Consider the following 19,863-nt stretch of genomic DNA (forward strand, 5'->3'; position numbering starts at 1 on the left):
CAAGGTATTGGCCTAGATTGGAGGAGACTAAGGAGTCATGACAACTAACTACAATTTGGGATTCCAGAGAAGATCCTGGACCAGAAAAACGACATTAGCAGGACAATTGGTGAAACTCAAACATGATCTGTATATATTTTTAATAGTGTCATACAAATGTAAATGTCCTCATTTAGCTAATAGTACTACAATTATATAAGATATTAACATTAGTGAAGCTGAGTGAGAAATATACAGAAATTCCACGTGATATTCTTGCAACATTTCTGTAAGTCTAAAATTATTTTGAAGCAGAAAGTAAAAGTAAAAAACAGAAAGTGGGGGCGCCTGGGTGGCTCAGTTGGTTAAGTGTCTGATTTCAGCTCAGATCATGATCTCAAGGTCCTGGGATTGAGCCCCATTTCAGGCTCCCCACTCCTCTTCCCTGCTTGTCCCTCTCTCTCTGCCCCTCCCCCACTCATGTTCTCTCTCTCTCTCTCTCTCTCTCACTCTCACTCTCTCAAATAAATAAATAAAATCTTTAAAACAAAATGAGACAAGTGAACAAAGCATGCAAATCCAAACAGAAAATATGATTTTATAGCAACACAGTATTCATCATATGGAAATATTTTAATTAACTAATTCTCATTATTGGCATTTTTTGTCTTTCCTTTTTGCCTAATAATGATGTAATGATCTTTCTTGACACATACATTTTTCTGAAATGACAGATATTCCAATAATATAAATCTGATGTAGGTGAAGCAGTGTACTCATACATGGGAAAAATGACCTGAGAGAATGTGTAAAGAAGCAGCCACCCAGGCATGACCAAAATGCTACATGAAGTCAGGTTTCACGGAAGAACAGAGTCCTCTGGGAGAGAAGTTCTAGATCAGGCAAAAGTGGTAAAATAGGTTCATGCTGTCCTGGGCCTTGAGGCCAGTCTGTATACTTCAAGTTCTAGTTAATAGATTGAAAGTTGGCCTCCAGATATTCACTTTTTTCCCACCTGATTCCCTCTAATATACACAATATTTGTGATTTTTTTTTTCAAATGGTTACCAGGAGGTTTAAGAATACAAACATATTTGTGAGCTAGTAACATTATATAAGGAATTTGAACTCTGAAAACAAGATCATTTACTAGGGCTATGCAAAAAATAGCAATTATTCACTTCAGTTTAGAATGGTGAATATTTGGAAATTTGCCTTTAACAGATGAGAACCAGCTGAAAGTAAGGGCCAGAAATAGATCTACTATCATTGGACTTTGACAGTATGTCCTGAAAATTATTCTTTCTATAATTGACTATACATAGCTGAAATGATAACAGACAGGTACCCTTTACATAGATGAGATACATTTAATAATCTTATCTTTGGTCAACACCTCATCTATTATAAATCATAGATTTGAAATGTATCCCAAACTTTGAGATGTGTGAATTTTGTGATAGCTATTTTGAAACCTAGTACTCTGAAAGCTCAACCTTTAGTTAAAATTCTATGAGCTTAGTTTCAAGTCATTGAAGTCAATTATCTGTTATATAAATATTATATAAAAACATTATCTCTTCCATTAGATTACCCTTCATTGAATTTCTTAACATTGTAACTGGGTTTCCTATTCAATACTAACTTCTGAAAAATAATACAGGAAATTAGTCTATTAGTATTTAGTCTTCAGTTAACACTCCAGCAATAAGAGATACAAAATATCTATGTGAATCAATAGTTCCACAGTGCACACACTTAACTTTTAACTGAGCTGTTTTCTTTCTATGTACAGAGCGTTTGATTAAAGTCTGATTAAAGCAGAAACAGGTGGGGCACCTGGGTGGCTCAGTCGGTTAAGTGTCCGACTCTTGATCTCAGCTCAGTTCTCCATCTCAGGGTCATGTGTTCTGGCCCGCACTGGGCTCCCCGCTGAGCATGGAGCCTAGTTAAAAACAGAAGTAAGTGAACATTTCATGTATCTTTCCCTAAAATTTCTCCATCTTTTTCTTCAGAGAGAAAATATTTAAGCATATAATTATCTTTGTATAAATAGATTAGGGGAATGCCTACTTAGTTAGCTTTGAAGACCTCTGGGCAGAACTGCTGCCACCTAAAATGTGGATGACTTTTAAAGGCCAGTCAGCATGCGTGAACTGTGGATTAAGAAGCATTCCCCCAGATCATGGTGAGCGGCGGTTACTAAAGCCCACCAGCCAGAGACCACCATGGTGTGTGTTCTCCTTTAGTGCAAGAAAGCCTCATGAACTCATCGTTACCGACTTCACAGGGGTGGGGATTCCTGTGGTCTTCGGCTGATTGGCATTGACTTCAGTTAGTTATTTATCAGAGATTAGTTCCCTAGCAATTTAGACCTAGAGAGATAGTTGGAGAGATAGAGAAAGCAGGAGTTAAACCCAAGTTAAATTTCAATATACTTTGACCTACAGCTGTTCATATACAAAAAGGATAAATAAGAGAAGAAAGAAACTCTCACTTTGACTTGTGTAATGACAGAGGGGAGGATGTGCTAAATTAAGTGGCAGCAACATCTGCGAGAGGTTTGGAACAACCGAACAACCGCATCGTTGCTCTCCAGACACCCAAATGCAACAGAAAGACAGAATAGGATCAGTATAGCACTGTGGACTATATGTGGAAATGAGTGTCACGGTCAGTGCGCCAGTGGCAAAGGGCACAGCTGAATGAAAAAGACACTAGTCTTGGATTCAGAACAAAGTGATTTTATTCCATGCTTTCACATCAACTACTTAAGTGACCTCGGGCTAGTAAATTTCTCCCCTCTAACTTTCAACTTTTTTTATTGGTAACACAGAAAAAAGGGCAGGGGCTTGCCTAATCTTATTAATGACAGAGTTCTTTGCCTCTAAATATTAGCTGCTGGTGACAGTGCACAGGGCGTGACTTAAATATCAAGACCGGTAAATGCAAAATAGGTACAGTCTGCTAATGTTCTTGCTTTCAAATCTGAGGCATAACTGAGTGTTTTAAGTGAAGGATTCCCTTGTGATGCTACTCCAAGCATAGCCATCAGCATCTCCTGGAAGCTTCATAGAAATATACAACCTCAGGGCCCTCCCCCCGGATTTATAGAATCGGAACCTGCATTCTAACAAGATCCCTGGTGACCTGAGCGCAGAATAGGGTTTGAGAAGCACTGCCCTAGATCATCCTGCTCGTACGTCAGACTCGCAGATCTCTCGGCAGTTACCCACAGCCTTGCCTGCAGTGCCGGGCACCTTGCAGGGAGGCTGTGCATGCAGTAGAAAGAGGACCGGATCAGTTGATACTGAGGAGGATGGGTCTCCCCCATTCCTGGTCTTTCTTTCCACGTGGAGATGCGACTCTTCTGGCTTCTCTCTGCTCCTTCACACCCTCTTCCCCAGGAGTGGCAGAATTTCGTTGGTTAGTTTTGATAGAAAAAATTGGAGTGCTTAGTTTAGTTTCTGCCTTCTTTCTTTTGGTAGCTAGCTGACCACAGGGAGCATGCATTCTCTGCTGTCCTCCAGGGGCCCACCTTTCCCTCCTGGAGAAGGGGTGCTCAGATCCAGCATTGTGTCCCCCTCTGACTGGCTGCTTGAGCCCGCCTCATTCTGACTGAAGTTATGAGGCCTATCTAGTGCTCTAGGTAGGCTACATTCTGCAGTTTAGCCACTATTGGTAAAAAGGTGATTATCTGTTGTCTTGTTTTACGTTGAGTTCAGCACTTGGGTGTGGAGAAGGTGATGCTATTATTTAGATGCCCTCGGTAATCGCAACACTTACCAACAGACCGGAATCTTGGCGCAGGTGTTCACTAATAATGAAACCTCTTCATTTGCTGGAACTGCATTTCCTTCTCTGTAAAGGAGACAGGTGGTTGGATGAAATCAGTGGCTTCCAAACCTGAGTAAGCCATAGAATTCTCCAGGGAGTTGCAAAGATAGTCTCTGAGACAAAATCTCTAGCGGTGGGGCCCACAAATGTGCCCTGTGAGGAGGTGACTCGGGTGAGGCAAATCTAGAGATTGGGTTTATGGATCTCCTGGTTCTTGTACTCCCAAGTGTGGTCTGTGAATTTCCAGCTGCATGGACACTCCCTGGAATCTTGCTAGAAATGTAGACTACTTGGCCCTGCTCCAGAAGTACTGAATCAGGATCTGCGTTTTACCAGGATTGCCAGGTTTTCTTGTATACACATGAGAGACTGAGAAGCCCTGCCTTGAACTGCATTACCTCATAGCCATTCCCACGCTGAATTCTAGTTCTTTTTCATTGCTCTATCTCTGGTTCCTGGCATATAGCAAGGTGCTCAGTAAATATTTATTGAACAAATTAATCCATTCTCTGTTCTGTTCAGTGGAATGTGACAACAGCTTAAACCTCTGGTCGTGATCCCATGCATCTATCCCTTAATAGACACAGCAAACAGAGGCACCAATCTATCTTTCTGATCACTGATAGCTAGAATAACCATGGATTCAAACTCTTGCTCATGATACGCTCCCTACCCTTCTGAATTCCAATAATAATTTGGTGAAAAAAATCTTCTAGGAAGTCATATTGTTTACCTTCTAATTCTTTCCCTTCCATTCTCTCACCAAATTCAAAGAGTTTTCAGATTTACACTCCTTGACCTCACTCTGGTGTTTAACAGTATTTATTACTCTCTTCTGGAAATTCCCTCTGGTTTGCTTTCATGATACATGATTTCATGGTTCTCTTGTTTTTGATCACTGCTTCTTTAGCTTTTTTTTTTTCTTTTTAAAGATTTTATTTATTCGACAGAGATAGAGACAGCCAGTGAGAGAGGGAACACAAGCAGGGGGAGTGGGAGAGAAAGAAGCAGGCTCATAGCAGAAGAGCCTGATGTGGGGCTCGATCCCATAACGCTGGGATCATGCCCTGAGCCGAAGGCAGACACTTAACCGCTGTGCCACCCAGGTGCCCCTTCTTTAGCTTTTTAAACAGTCTTCTCTTCTTCTCAATCTATTCTTTATATATATAAACTTTATAACATAGCTTGGTTATCACTTTCAGAATGAAGTTCTAAAGTCTCTATCATGTCTAAGTAAATTAAGAACAAATCACTATTTAATGTTCATATATTTATTTTATATATGTATTAGAAAAGATCAGAATGAAACATCTTACATTCAACAACTGAATCTTACAGTCTGGCACAATTTTACAGATATAGTAAATGGTTAATAAATACATTTTTACATAATTGGAGCCAGCTTTGTTATATGGGAGGAGGAATTGGTGACTGGGGGTGGTCTAGGGCAAACAATTACCCTACTAGAGTCATTAAAGGAGCTCCAGATTCCTGAGACTTGCTCCTCCTGCTGATATTGATTCAGGCAGTATGAGAAAAGAACCTAGAATTTGTATTTAAAAATAAAATATTGCCCAGCTGAGTCCAAAGCATAGCTATGGTTAGTATCTACTGATCACTCCAATTCTGTAGGTAAGAATGTCCTTTCAGGACAGATTCAAAAATCTAAGGACCATCATCAAGAGGCTCTTCTATTTTATTCTGTTAGCCAAACATTGAGCAACCAAACAAAATATCTGATATTGTCAAAAAAAAAAAAAAAAAAAAGAGAGAGAGAGAGAAATTAGACACAGATACAGAGCTGACAAAAATTAAAGTGGCACAGTTCAACTATTGCTAATTTCCACAAGGATGGGCTGGCCTTTGCTCTGAGAATGAATTTTGATTATAAAGGTGGACTGGTCTAAAATAAGTGAGTTAAACATGTTTCTACTATTTTAAAGATAATTATTGCCCTGTCATAGTATCTAAAGGTAGCATTAATAAAAAAAAAAAAAAAAGAAAAGAAAACTCCATGCAAAAGAGGAGAATAAAAATACCTTAAAATAATCTAGTCTTCATTTGGATTATTAGGCATTATTCCTGAAATAATGTCAAGGCATACCTTTATTCACAGTTAGGCTCAGATCATCATAAAATGTTACTTACGTGAGGTAACTGGGACCGAATCCTGTGATCTCCACTTGTCTGTGGTGTCCAGTGAATTTATGGGGCTTAAGCCAGGTGTTCTAATTAATTTCAACAGGTGCTCTCAAACTTCCTTTTGCAAATTTGTTATCAAATAGGGCTTCTCTGTCTTGTCAATTTGTGTACAATACCAGACACTGTTGTTCCTCATGTCTAAAGAAGAGGCAGTGGGTACAGCTGCTTGACATGTGTGGGAATACACAACGTTTTGTGACATTTGCTGCAGGACAGGTTGTGCCTGTTTACTGAAAGACCAGTGGAATATCCTGGCCCTCAACCAATGCTCATTGACTGTCTTCCTAGCTGTTTGTTCAGCAGATCACCACTGAGCTCCATTATAAAAAAAAAAAAAAAAAAAAAGATGTGCCTCCCTGTGTCTTTCAGTTCATGATGACCTGTATTTGCTCCACTTCTGCCCTGAATTCAATACGCTGTTGGCCAACCCTATGTCATGTCAATACATCTGGGGGGGAAAAAACCTTGAGCCTGTGTCCTACCTATAATGAGCCTTTAACTCAACTAACTACAGTATGATAGTTAAAAAAAAAAAAAAAAATGAGGGACTGACCCTCCCCTAGCCAATCAGCATTGCATAGAGCAGGGGCTCTCAAGGTATGTGCGCTCTTGGACCAGCTGCATCAGCATCACTGGGGACTTGGTAGAAATGCAAATCTTAAGCTTCACACCAAACATACTGAATCAGAAACTCTGAGGGGGGCTCAGAGCTCAACAGTCTGTGGTGTAACAAGCCCTTCAGGTGATTCTGACGAACAGTCAAATGTGAGAACCTCCTGACAGAGAAACATTTATTGACTCATTGTTTTGGTCATTTCTTGATAAGCATTTATTATTTCCCACTAAGAGCCAGGCACTACCATGGATATCAAGGTGCTGGAGGCAGAAAGAAAGTAAAACAGGACCCCTTAATAGGGTTGTTCTAGGGCTCAACATTACAACATTGTTTCTAATTCTGCTACCTGGATCAGAGCTGGTGGCCAAAAGAATGAGAGCAATTGATTAGTTTGTTTGGCTCAACCCAAAATTAACAACAAAACTGTAACATTGCACCAAAAAACATTCTTTTCCAAGAAGGAAGACAAAATGCTTTTTTGAGAAAGTAATGTCTAAGCACTACCATGTAGGATTGCACTGGACATAGTTCCATCAATGAGAATATGGAAGTAAATATTTTTAGGAGGACCATCTTCCATTTTATAATGTTTAACATTTTATAACAGTCTTATTTTACATATATGAATTTGTGTGTATACTTACACACACACACACACATTCTACTTTTAAATAGTAGGCACTATAAGGATCAGATATATGTTGCTTTGGGCTGCACATTTAGTTGGTGACAAATTAGGGTCTAGAACAGAGACACTGCAACTCAACAATGATTCCTAGATTAGTGCTTTTCAAATAATATGCCTCTCTGTCCTAACCCCCAACCCATGGACATTCACAGACGCGAAAATATGTCATGCTTCTGAAATAAAGATAGCAGTTGTACAAGGAACTCTTATCAGTTTTAGGAATTAAGGTTCTAAAGCAATATCTTATTTGATAATTTTTTTTCAGCTCAAAAGTTTAAAAACTGCATTGCTATGTTGCCTTGATTAGGGGAGATTGCTACATGCCCTGGATTGAAATTAATTTTGGCTTAGAGCTTTTAAAAAAATAGTGACCAAAGTACAGTCACATGTGTGAGTCCTTACATAAAGGCAGTTTACTTAAAATGGACTGAAAGAGGGTAGCTATCATTCTGCCACTCCTTTTCAGTACCTACATCCCCTCAGCATTCTTTTTTTTTTTTTTCAGATTTTATTTATTTATTTGACAGAGAGAGCACAAGCAGAGAGAACAGCAGGCAGAGGGAGAAGCAGGCTCCCAGGGGAGCAGGGAGCCCGGTGTGGGGATGTGGGGCTCAATCCCAGGACCTTGGGATCATGACTGGAGCAGAGCCCAGACCCTTAAACTGACTAAGCCACCCAGGCGTCACCTCCCCTCAGCATTCAAAATTCACTGAAATCTTCTGGAAGTCTGGCCTCTCAGCTGTTATACTCCCACATGTAGAGGATGTTCTCTTCCACAGTAGCATGGCTGAAGGGGGCAGAAGAGGGGAAGGCTGGTGACTGCACTATAATGGAGATCAGAGTCAACCACTCTACTTTCTGTCCCTAGACACCAGGTTGCAGAAAGCAGGTGATCTGCTAAAATTATAGTTTCTATTTTTTTTTTTTTGGACTCATCCCAAGCACTGAGAATGGTTAAACATGCTTCTCCCACAAAAAAAAAAAAAAAAAAAAAAAAAAAAAGTAGACTTTTTGGAACAAATTATGCTGTGGTGGTTTCAAGTGCTATTCACGCAGCTTTCAAAACAAGTTACAATCACTATTAAAAATAGCTTGTTACATTTTGCTTTAAGTGCTAAGCCTTTGACTATGTAAGTGGCTACATTGGCCTGAAGTAAATCCCAAACTTCAGAAGGCTCCTTGTAACTTTTCCACCTTCTGTAAGTAGGCTTGAAACTTTTACGGTGATTTGCATTTACTTAGCTTTCAGTTCCTAACGAACACGTTTCTGTTGGCGGTTCTGTTTGTGTGGCAGGGAAGGGTGTGCTGTGTCAGGAACACCAGCACCTCAGTTTAGTGAGCATGAGCCAGGCAAACACTCTACAAGCAATCTCACTTCACCGTCGTAACAACACTACCATAGCTAAAACTATTGTTTCATACATTTTGCTGATGACCCAACCAACACACTCCCAAGTAACTGTCCCAAGGTGAAACATTTAGTAAGTGACCATGCTCTCTGAAACCAACTCTGTGTGGTACAAATTCCACATACTTAACAATTGTTATAGTATCCATTCCAAATGTTGTTGAGTGATATAGTCCGAAGATCGATAATCGAGGGAGTAATAAGGGCAAGTGACAGTTTTCCCATAATTCATTTTTATAGTGTAATCAGCATGGGTTAGGTATTTATTATGCAACAAATAGATAGGAGGTTCGAGTGAACAAGAGCTCATCCTTCAAGATGCTTTTAATCTAGTGCTGTGCTGTCTGATATGATAACTGCTGGTCACCTGTGACTATTTAAATTTAAGTTTAAATTAATTAAAATTAAATAACATTTAAAATTTCATCCCCTGATCATACTAGCCGCATGTAAGAGTTCAGTAATGGCATGTGGGCAAGGGCTCCTATATTGGACAGTGCAGAAATAGAACATTTCCATCATAAAAAAATTCTGTTATTAGATTATATGGAGTTCCAACTCATGTTAGAACTCATGAGTTGGAACTCCGTGTAATCAGCTGTATGAATAAAACTATGGCAAACGAAGACATTTTTTTTTTTTTTTGCTTTGACGTAGTTGAGAGATATTCACTCTTTGCAGTATTGAAAGTGTACCAAGTTTATTAATTAAGCCTTCAAAGTCAACACTGTGGTAAAGAACAACATGACTAAATGTACTCCGTTTAAAAGAAGCTGTAGATACACACTAGAATTCAGGACAGGCAATTGGTGTTACAATACAAGTCCTCCTGGTAAAGTTATGGTGAAGCACACTGAAAAACAATCCCTGCTGTATATTGCAATGGGTGTGTGTGTGTGTGTGTGTGTGAGAGAGAGAGAGAGAGAGAGAGAGATCTTCTCTGTAAAAGTTCATCAAAAACAAGCTCATCTCAAAGTATTCTAAGCTAAGGGCATTGCTCTAAACTGATCTTATACAGCCATACAGGGCTAAAAACAGCCAGGAGATATCAACTGCAACAATTCCTTACTTGGGAAACTGAAGGGCATAAAATCAAATCCAAATATGTGATCTCTGCTGTTGCAGTTTCTAGTGCTATACTTTCGGGAACTTTCTTCTCTAAACTTGACTTTCTCTTGCTCTTTGCTTCATGATGGCCAGTCCATTTGATCAGAAGTTGATTTTTAAGGCATATTTTGAAACTTAGGTTTTATTTAGATCTTTATTTTCCCCAATCAGTATATGGAATGGGGAAAAGATGTGCTACACAGAGCAGATAGCTCTATTATGATGAGAGGTCGTTTGGTTTTTTATGGGGTTTTTTTTGCTACTAATAAACTATAAGGTAGTAGCTGGTTGAAATGAGAATGAAAAGGTTAGAGGCAGGTAATGCTTAGTGGAATTCGAGGGGCCATGTTCATCTTAGTTTTTTTTCTTAGGCTCCCACGTGAAGGCTTGGAAGAGAAGTCTCAACTCTGCATTTGAATATATACAGATAAGCAAAATAAGTTCACCTCAACATGCATGTGATTTCGGCTTATGGTTGAATGGGCCTTCCTGGAAGCATGGAAGGTGCTCTACCTGTGTTTCTTCCTGCTCAGGTTGCCAGTTCACCTCAACGCCTCTGCACCAGGTCGTTAGGGTTCCTGACCAACTAGGTCAGGGTTGCTGATGCTCGGCAATGTAGGCTTGAACATCTCGGAGTGAGGTCACAGCGGGGGTCACAGGCGGCCAGTTCGCTAGCCAAGCAGGCTGCTGTTCTGGTTTGCTGGGCCAGCCCCATGGGTTTTTGTTGCTGCCGTTTCGCTTGTAGAAATCTCCTGTTTTCAATTCATATGAGTATCGTTAGCAGGAAACAGGCTCTTCATGTAGACATACCGCCCTCCTTTCCCAGCGTGTCCACCCTAGCCACTCCATGCACTTGTGTAACTTACCTGGCCCCTGCGGGATTTGAGTTTGCAGTCCTTGAAGTCTGGCACAGAGATTAAGGAGGCAACAACATACGTGTTTGAAAATAACCATTATTTAAGAATACATACAAACAACTGTGGTAAAAATTTTGAGTTGAAAATATCCTATATAAAAGTCTTTATAATCATCACAACATATTAAACATCAAAAGTTATCACAAGTTTAAGACATACCAAATTCATGCGAACTACATGTGAGCCAGAAATCCTTGAGTGAGCCACGTCTCTGCGTGGGCATCATTAGCGGTCTTCATTTGCTCTTTCCATCACGTACTGTCGTTCCCTGCCTGTCATCCTATTAAAGGATGCCTCAGGAGACGTTAGACTCTGCCCGATGACTCAGCATCAGGTAACGATCTTTTCTAGTAAGGTTTTTGCTATCTCCTCTATGTGTTATCATAACTCCCCTTCTCTGAGTCCTTCCCTGAGTTCTTTTCTTGGAGACACACTGCTCACATTCCTTCCTACTTTCCTTTCTCCGGCTGGCTGCTCTTCTTGCTTCTGCAGTCAAGTGGCTTTCTATTCTCAGCCTGTTCACACTTCTGTCTTCACACACGTTTTCCGCTGTGCCTGTCACTTCCTGTCCCTGAGTTCACTCTCCACAGCTGTCCTCTAGCTATGTGGACGGGTGCTAAAGTTCTCATCTTCGCTCTTTTACACCAGGGAGAGGCTGTTTATCCGTCTTTCTAGCTGGACAGCCATTACTTCCTGCCCCCTCTTCTTTCAGCCTCCAGGAATACAGAACAAGTGGATATTTTCAGTCCTAGAAGCAGTCCTGTGACTGAGAAGAATAGCAGAGCAAATACAATGCATAGGGGTAATGGAGTGAATAGCAACATATGGCCTCTATCTGCAAGGAGCATTGTGTATTAGCCCAACCCCTTCACCAGCAGAAAATTTGGAAAATTTCCAGTTCTGTGTATTGAATAAACTAGCTCCTGGTTTACAGGAAAAAGTAATATGACTAAGCAGAGGACAAAATTTCTCTTGATTCTTGCATATAAACAGTCTGTATTTCCTGGTTCCTTAGTTCTATGATGCTCCTATTTTGTAATAGGTAAGGCACTATTCCTAAATTGTTTAGAAGAGATGCTTACTCATTAGCTGAAATATTTTTATGCCTTTGTTCCTTTTATTTATTAGTTTCTTCTGCATTGAGATCAAATTGCTTCATGCTTACAGTCATATTCTCCACATCTTTTTTCACTAGACTACAGCACAAAACTACATTAGTGCTAACAGAATTTCAGATTATGTTTCTAATTCTAAGTAAAGAATACATAATGGCTAATATTTTTGAACCTCACATTCATGAATTATAACATGTTTATGTCATAATCTAATTTTTATACTTTTGTTTATTTAATGGGTAACTTGTCTCAACCCAGAGTCGTTTGTAGCTTTAACCTAGTAACCAGGAAAGAAGTAAAGAAATTGCTGTGCAAATTCCAGGCATCATCATTTATCCTGAGTATTTTCTCCCCCCAAAGCACATTCCATTATGTTTAACCTTGTATTTATAACCTAACCACCATTGTTCCCATGGGTTAGCTTAGGGGCTCAAAGTAGGGTGTGCAGAAAACCTGTGCACGTGCCACTCATAGGTGCAGTGTGAACATTCTAACACCAGGTGGCACTATTGGTAATTTATAGCTGATGAGTCTTGCGTCACAGAGGTACCTTCAAGAAATTGCGAAACATCCTGTTACCCTACTGTTCTTAAAAACAAAACAAAAAAAATCACAAAACATCACGTTTTTAATTGCTTTATGGTAGCCATTAAGTACCAATGAAAAATTACCTATTCATTTAGAACACCATGTTCTACAACAACTGTGTTTATCAGTTTCCCCTAATTTACTGTTTTAACCAATGATGTTGTCCCCATGAATTCTTTTATACTTTATGTTACCTACTCACATCTCCTGTATTTCCCTTTATTTGGATATCTGCATCTCTCTGTATCTCTCTGTTATGCTTTCCGACATTATTCCCTATGAATATCTTAAGAACAGGGCTATAAGTGTTTTTAAGTTAATAGACTTGAGCTGTCTTCTCACATTTCTTGAGGTAGCACATTTTACCTAAACTCCTTCTTTTTTACAACTCTACCTTCTCCCCCTACCTTAATTCCACATCCAATATTTAATTAAACTGAGCTGAACTGATTATAAAACAATCATTCCTTCCCTCTTTTCTACCCTTGAATGGTCCAATCAGCAGAAGTCTTTGAGGGAGATTCCCAACTGACTAGGACAAGCCTGGGCAGTTTAATGGCCTTATTGAGAACACAATGGGGTAATTGTTTACTAAGTCTACCACTGGGCAATCAAAAGCTGTCAATCAACTTGGCTTTCATAGACAGTATTGAAATTTACTTCCTTAAATTCTCTAAGCATTAACCAATATAAATGACCTATTTTAAAATAATGCTCTCTCCAAGAGGCCAAGCTGTGAGAGTGGTACTAGACTTTGCCAGGCCTCACACATCAGGGAAACACAACAATGAACACAGAGCAGTGTGTGTGTGTGTGTGTGTGTGTGTGTGTGTGTGTGTGTGTGTGTAGGGGGGTTGGAATGGCTCTTTACATTCTCACCATTACTGTATACTTAAAGTTTAGTTGCACTAATGGTGGTTCGTAGCATTTTGAGTAAAAGGTCAGGTTATAGCAAACAGACATGGACAGTGGAGCTGAAGCTTCACATTGACTTGTCCCTTCACATGAAGACTGGATGGTTCTTTCCACACAGGTTGAACGGAGAAAAAAGATGCACAGAGATAAACAATAGATTGATGAAGTAAAAACAGTTTTGAAAAGTGGCTGGATTCTCTCTGTCTTTTATCACCTCTCTATTCCATGGTTGTCAGAAGAAGAATAACCTCAAATATTCAATTTATAGGACAGTGTGTTCTCTGATTTCAGCGGGGGAATCAGTGTTGTTTTGGTTGGCGCTCAATAGCTGATTAGCCATAAACAATTTGGTAAGAGCATGAACAAAGACCTTCTTTTCTTGATATTTTCTCTGAGGTCTCATAAGACTCAGGGTTCCAAAAATTTTTAGAAAAATTGACAGCAGTTTTAGATTCTAAAACCTGGGCACTAAATGCCTTCTTTTTTCCCCCTATTTACATTGATCTGAGCTTAAAAATTGAATCTGATTTATGTCATTGAATATGATGATAATAATAATGGCTGATATTTATTGATGGCTTTCTATACGTTAAACATTTATTCCCAGTATTTTCTGTAAGTTATCTTATTTAATCTTTTCAAAAAACCTGTCTTGATGATCTGTACTTTCACAGTTCACAAAATTGAGACCAAGATAAGTAAGTAATAGATTAAATATAGTATGTGTCAACATTTTCTAATAATTTAAATGAAATACCTTCAGGATGGAAAGTTTAAGCTCTGATTGATTTGCAGAGACCAAGGAGGACATAAGCTTAATTTGGGAAAGAAATTAGAGAAGGCTGATTCCCTGGAAAGATAACTTTCACATAAATAGACACTGAACTCACAACATGCAGAAGACCATTTTAATCTTCTGAAATTTAGAGAAGTAGCTTTTTTTTTAAACCATGGATCCCAACTAAAAATTGAAACACTTTCCATCATGCCCAAATATTCACACAAATACACACATATTCATGAAAATGTTCTCATTACATAATACATATTCTTACTGTATGTGATAAAATTTGATATTTCTTGTCTATTCTATATTTTAAGTGCTGATAGAGGCACTTAAATGATAGAGGCACTTAAATTGATTTCATAAACTACCAATGCTTTATAACCTGCATTTGAGAAATAAGTTGGTTTTATACCAAAATGCAAATAACATCAAGATCCAAATAGGTATAAAGAGTTATGTTACACTTCACTACTCTCTGATGTCCTCTCCCACATGTGAGTAATTCATGATAGAAATGAAGAAAGTTCTCTGTCATGATATTTCTTGACTATACTTCTGAACTGGTTGTGAATTTCCCTGTGGAATTGTAGAAATGTCATTGTGTGATCCTTTTGGTAATGGGCAGCACTAAACTGCAAATGTCTGGCTGCTGATCGCTGAAGGAGAGATTTAAGAGACAGAGGGAATCCAAACATTAGAATGGCAAGAGAAAGAAGAGAATTGAAAAGAAGAAAAAAAAAAGGGAGTGGATTGGGGAAAAGAGCATCAAGAGTTTCAAACTTGGGCTCATAGAGGCTTTGATGGTGCAGATGAGTGGGCAGAAAGGGCTGGCCCAGGAGAGACAGTGGGTGCACAGGTGAACAATAGACTACTCAGAGGTGTGGCTAATTTGGGATTGATTCTGATGAGTATCTAGTAATGGAATCCAATGGATTGCTACTGATGGACCCCAGCAGAGGGAGACTCCAAACAGTGGTAATGCTCAATGTCAGACAAACAGTGATATTGTGGGTCTGAAGCAGTGGTTTCAAGGTATCGTGTACGTAAGAATTACCTGGGTGAGTTTGTTAAAATTCAGATTCCTAATTAACATCCCCATAAATTCTGATTATGTAAAGGATATCTTGCATTTTAACAAGGACTAGACTATTGATGCCTTGAGAAATGCTGCTTTAGCCCCCAGAACAAGATCCAAATGGAAAAAAAGAGAAATGATGACAGTAGATACAAGATAGGAACTTGGCAGATTCTGTAAGTTTTGGAAAGACTAAATACCAATGGAATCTCTTTGTCCCAAGGCTTACCAGGCAGACGGGACGCCACATCTTGAGTTGCAAACCTGATCCTACAGAATGGTGCCTCTAAGCCCCAAAATAGTCTGTTTGCTAGGTAGGTAGAACTGGCTCAGAAACTCGGACTAGCCCCCTAGGTGATAGACATTGTGATGATATGGGACTAGATCCTGTAGAAACATAAGCCTTATGAAAAACCAAAAAGAATGACTTCTTGGGGCACAGGATAAAATTTAGGGAAAACTCTAGGTTACCCTAAAGGTAGAGGTAGGACAAAAGTAGGCCTCTCTGGGGCTGGAAGAGAAGGAGAACAAGGGTTTCTCTAAGGTACCAAAAGTGCCATGATATAATTTTACTCATTTTGTCATTTTTCACCTCTATATGATTTGCCTCTTTAAATCCTCATTTCAAAATTGTCAACAATCACCATCAACAAATGCACGCTGAATACTTTGTTTTACTCTACTACTTGTTGGGGCTAGGCAGTTAAAATTTAGCAAGTATCTTGGGTTGCACTTAACCACGAAGACCTTATAGGATTATTAGTAGATAGCACGCGATTTGGAATTAGATTGAGTTTGAATTCACACTCATCTATTTTCAGTTATTTGACCATGGGCTAATTATTTGACCAGGACAGGTCCTAATTTTTATGTATGTAGTATTGGAATAATATGAAATATTCAGGCCATACAGCAAGAATTAAATGAGACAAAGCATGTATTTTGCACCTTTCTTATTTTCTTTCTTTCTTTCTTTCTTTCTTTCTTTCTTTCTTTCTTTCTTTCCCTCTCTCTCTCTCTCTCTCTCTTTCTTTCTTTCTTTTAATTTGAGAGAGAGCGAGTGCACACATGAGTGGGGGGGTAGGGAGGGGAGAGGGAGAGAGAATATCTTAAGCAGGCTCCACGCTCAGCGTGAAGTCTGACACAGGGCTTGATCTCACGACCCTGAGATTGTGAACTGAGCTGAAATCGAGAGTCCAACGCTTAACCAACAGAGCCACTCAGGCACCCTACACATTGTTCTTCCTGTATGAAGAGCTCAATAAAGATTAGCTGTAATTATTATAATCTGTGAGCATACTTTTACAAGCAATCTGAGACTAAAGTAGAAAGTAATTACAATTTACTGAATATCTGTTCTGGGTCTGGCACTATATTTGGTACTCAACATATATAATGTCTAATTCTCACAGTAACACTGCAAGGGAAATGTATTAATTCCATCTTTCAGATGAAGAAATTGAAGCTTAAGAGGTTAGTGACTGAAAAGTCACAGAGCTAGAAGTGAGTTGCACTGAAATGTTTTGTCATTAATATCTACCCCTAAATTTGGCATTTTCTTACTAAGTTACATTAGCGCCTTTACTGCCTTCTAATATGATGCCTTCTCCTTTGTCTTAGTCCTTATCCAGGTATGTACACGCTCTAAGACACCAGTAGAGAAAAATGTACTATCATTCCCATCCATAAGGTGAGATAAGGTGTGAAGGGAGAAAGAACCTTCTCTTTCTTAGCTTCCCCAAAGGTAAATCCAGAATACAGATCACCCATTTTATAAGAATGAGAATGGCTCAACAAAACCTGCTAGATGTTAAAGATTTAAAGTTATTTCCATAGATTCAATACTGCATTACTGAAGCATGAAAGTGTAGAGAAAAATGACATAATTAGAAAGGATCTCTCCAAGTGGACAAATTTCTGAGAGGAGTTACAATCTAAATCGCCACACCTACTCTACCTGGATTTTGTTGGCATTACTGCAAAAACAAAGATGAAAACAAAAGCAACACCTTATCTGTTCCCTTGTGGGGAGGTGGGGTCAGAACTTCAAGTCCAGTCTTAGGAAAGTTTGCCCCACCTGATCTGGGATATATAGAGTTCAAACGCACATAACCTACTTAAGTGAGATTTAGAAATCCACTCTCCTCGTCATTTGAGCACAATATGGGAGCCAACATTTTCTTTTCTCTTTTCAAGTTCTTCTCTACATGACTGAACAAGTGATCTGGGTGCGGTTTTGATGATTATTTCTGGAGTTTGGAGCCAAAAGAGAGGTGTAGCATTGCAGCCTGGCTTTCTTGCCTGCTTGTAAAGGAATGAGGGAGACGTGCCAATTTCATTGAATTTTAGTCCAAGGATTCTTGCAAAACAACACATTACAAATGTCTGCCTCTTTTTAAAAGAGCATCATTTACAGAATATATCTTCATGTTAATGTCAGTAGTTTCATAAATTTAGGAAAACTAAACTTATTTTCTCTGACGTGTTATGGAAATTTAGGATTGGGAATTTTAAAGGACAACATTTTTAGGTCATGCAGAGTTATCCATTCTAACCATTGTTCAAGGAAAAAGACTCTCCATTGTTGAATGTTCTTATCTTCTATGTATCTTTGCCTTGAATTGAAATTTGTCAGATATTTTCATCACAGGATTCTCTGCTACTCTAATTCCAGGAAAGCGTAAGTTTTATATGTGGATAACAGCGAGAATTATTACTTCTTTTATGAGTAAGTGAAACTAGACCAGGTTATCAATTCACAATACAATTTTGCTTTCTCCCCTTGCCTCTAAGCTCAAAACAACTTCACACACTAATAGAAAGTAGCTACTACATTAAACTCCTTCAAAAGCTTTTTCACGTCTCTTGAATCAAAAACTCTGCTTTTCACAAGCTGAGTAGGGTGATTGTGGCTGGCATGAAATCGATGTATTGAAGGCTGAAGTTCTTTTTCCATAACACAAACCCAGCATGTATAGCTGTGGCTAAGCCTCCATTACTCTCCCCTACTGAGGTGTCTCAAGCCAAATTCATAGGGGACCTCCTTCAGCACTTTCTGAGTTTCTACGTTCATATGATTTTTAGACTTTCATCCCTGATTGTCAGAAAAATATTTCTATCAGCTGTGGACACTTGCCCTTCAAGCACACAAACAAAATGAGCTGCAGCATTTTGCACGGGCAACTGCTGGCGGAACATCTGCTGAACGGCAGCACTTTTGATTCCCGCAGACTTAAGTCAGAACATACATTGGGGCGCCTGGGTGGCTCAGTCGGTAAGCGTCTGCCTTCGGCTCAGGGCGTGATCCCGGCGTTGTGGGATCGAGCCCCACATCAGGCTCCTCTGCTAGGAGCCTGCTTCTTCCTCTCCCACTCCCCCTGCTTGTGTTCCCTCTCTCGCTGGCTGTCTCTGTCTCTGTCAAATAAATAAATAAAATCTTTAAAAAAAAAAAAAAACATACATTGACGACCTACCTCAGCCTTCAGAGTTGCAAGCTGTCTTAATACCCACGCATTAACCAATCCGAACATACCACTTGTAATGAACAGTGACCTCAGGAGAGAATTACATGACACTGAACAAATAATGCCTATTTGTAAAATTGTTTAAACAAGTATTTACATGAGAGATTCTTGACCCAGAGGGATTTCTACTATGTGGACTCATTCCTTTGAGGGCAAGTAATTACTTTTCAAGATGAACATTATTAGAGATGATCTGCAAAGACATGTTTAGAGTTTTTTCTCAAATTCATCAGGACCAGTCCTTCCCTGGCTGCATCAGGTTACTCTTCTATCCTGGAATGCTTTCTCCAGTTCTGAGGGACCTTACTTGCCTTGTCCAGTTCCTGCCAGGCCGTTGCATACGTACTTGAAAGTATGCTCCAAGGACAACACGTGAGAAAAATGGAAAATTCTTGGTTTGATACCTAAGTGTATTCAGTTAATACAGCATAAGTTGTGGCCTTTTTTGTTAGCTAATGTTTCTAAAGAGGATAGAAGGTATCATATTTTATGTAATTGTATTGATGGAAAACTGCAATGCTGAATAGATTTGGGATTTTTAGAGCTAGAAATTTGTGTTGGAAATCGCTGGTCTGGTCTTGTGTCTCCATTTATTAGTTGTATGACCTTGGGTAGTCACATAACCTCTCTAAGTCTAATTTTTCCTTTCTGTCAAGTGCAATTTATAATAAATTTCATTTACCTCATAGAATTATTATGGATAACCCATGATATAATGTTTCTAAAAACATTGAGAAATGGCAAAGTTCCGTAATTATTGATAGGGTCAAACTCCTCATTTTACACATGAGAAAAATGAAGCCCAGAAAAGTTGGTGGCAGGGCTGGGACTAATATCTGAGACGCTTAATGAAATTGATGTAAGCAGATGAATATATATTCCCTAATCTAGACTTTGAGGGGATTATAAGGTCTTAGATTTTTCATTCAATAAATAATTCACTGAATATATTATTATATATTATCAACAGAAAAGAGAATGCTGACCCATTGTTGTCCCCTGAAGGGATGACCACGAGTGAATGACAGGTCTGCAGAACTGGGGTATGGGTTATAGGAATATATAACTGCTCATCGAATGATATTACCAGACAGTGATAGTTTTC

At 39.1% G+C, this 19,863-nt stretch overlaps 1 long non-coding RNA gene across 1 annotated transcript; it reads right to left on the reverse strand.

Moving 5' to 3' along the window:
- Positions 1-3,317: 3,317 nt before the first annotated feature.
- On the reverse strand, positions 3,318-6,159 carry LOC130541991 (uncharacterized). Its single transcript, XR_008956173.1, has 3 exons — positions 5,965-6,159; positions 3,766-3,840; positions 3,318-3,377 (listed from the first exon to the last, which is right to left on the reverse strand). It is a non-coding gene; the product is annotated as an uncharacterized LOC130541991 (long non-coding RNA).
- Between the last annotated feature and the right edge of the window lie 13,704 nt (positions 6,160-19,863).

Source organism: Ursus arctos, unplaced genomic scaffold, assembly GCF_023065955.2.
Source record: "Ursus arctos isolate Adak ecotype North America unplaced genomic scaffold, UrsArc2.0 scaffold_29, whole genome shotgun sequence".
Taxonomy (NCBI): Eukaryota; Metazoa; Chordata; class Mammalia; order Carnivora; family Ursidae; genus Ursus; species Ursus arctos.